Genomic DNA, 1,594 nt, shown 5'->3' with positions numbered 1-1,594 from the left:
TACTTAAGGCTTCCTCGTTGCATTTGGCTTTCATGAATGTGAAGAATTCCTGAAAGGCATTTATTTCACTGAAGAAAAAAGATCCTCACTAGAAGCCAGCTGGGAGGAGTGACTCATACCCGTAATTTCAGCACTTTAGGAGGCAGAAGCGGGGGGACTGCTTGAGCCCAGGAGTTTCAGACAAGCCTGGGCAACATGGTGAAACCCCATCTCTACTAAAAATACAAAAATTAGCCAGGCGTGGTGTCACGTGCGTGTAATCCCAGCTACTCAGGAGGCTGAGGCAGGAGAATCGCCTGAACCCAGGAGGCGGAGGTTGCGGTGAGCCGAGATCGCGCCATTGCACTCCAGCCTGGGTAACAAGAGCGAAACCCGTCTCAAAAATAAATAAATAAATAAAAATAAAACAAAAAAGAAAACAGAAGCTGTGGGACCCCACTGGCTCTAACGAGGACCTTGGGAGTCTGATGTAAATGTTTACCTGTTTTTTTTCCCCAAGGAAACAGCATTGTCAGATCTGGGAAAGGACGTAGAGAGAGAAAAGAAGGAGAAAGGACAGATCGCAGCCTCCATCTTCTGTGTGGCCTCGGGGGACGAATCATTGATTAAAAACGGAAGGTTAATATAGTCTCTGCTGGGTAAACTTGAGATCCTTGAAGAGCCTCTCAGCCTAGTAGGACTCTCAAGCCCTGCTCTGGAGTGAGCAGAAAGGAGACACAGTGGTTTCCCCTTGAAGGCTGATCTTGGCTTGAGCTCATCATTAAATAAGAAGCGCATAGATCTTTACACTGCCCGTGCTGCCCTGGTCAGAAAGGCATTTGTCACAGCTCCGTGCTTTAATTTCCAAAGAGGCTAAGGCGGAAGTCACTCCAAGGCTCTCTTTTCAGAAAATGGGAAATGATGTTGGCCCTCGGTACAGACTAGCACATGGGTGCCTATTTGCATAGCTTGATCACAAGGCTTGTCTGTGACCCCTGCTGACCCCTTCATTCTGACTCTGCCTCCATCTGCCGAACACAGCCAGACCCTTTTCTAGGGCAGCCAAAGCTTTGTTCTGAGATTGCAAAATAGACGTCAAATATTATCATAGTTGCAGTTTGAGATCACAGCCACTGTACTGGTTATAAACATAAGTTCTTAAGTGGCCACATTCCCACTGTGGGGTGGGGGGCCAGGAGAAGCTCCCCCTTCTTTGCCCCCACCTACCATCCCTGAGCCCCTCACCCTCTCCCCATAAGGATGTTCTGCAGGGCTTTGCATAGTTGTTTGCTCTGAATTCCCTGCCTCCTCACCTGTCAGATGAGACACAATCAGGCAAAGAACCAATATTCCAAGAAGATGGCTCTGAAAACAGAATCAGGGTAGCGTGGGGAACCCCTGGAGACAGCAGAGAGTCATGCGTCTTGGCTCACCCCATCCAGTGTGAATTTCTGTGAACATAACCTCTTCTTGGTGATTTCTCCTGCAAGTCTTGGGCCGCCTGAACACCTGGTTCTCGGCAAACCTGTGAGCAGCCAAGACCTGAGGCAGGAACAGTCCCTGTCCCCATGGTAGAAGATGCTTCCCTTTCCAGATCCTTGGCTGGCTGCTAGCT

This window comes from Saimiri boliviensis, chromosome 9 (assembly GCF_048565385.1).
Source record: "Saimiri boliviensis isolate mSaiBol1 chromosome 9, mSaiBol1.pri, whole genome shotgun sequence".
NCBI lineage: Eukaryota > Metazoa > Chordata > Mammalia > Primates > Cebidae > Saimiri > Saimiri boliviensis.
This window is presented reverse-complemented; position numbering follows the sequence as displayed.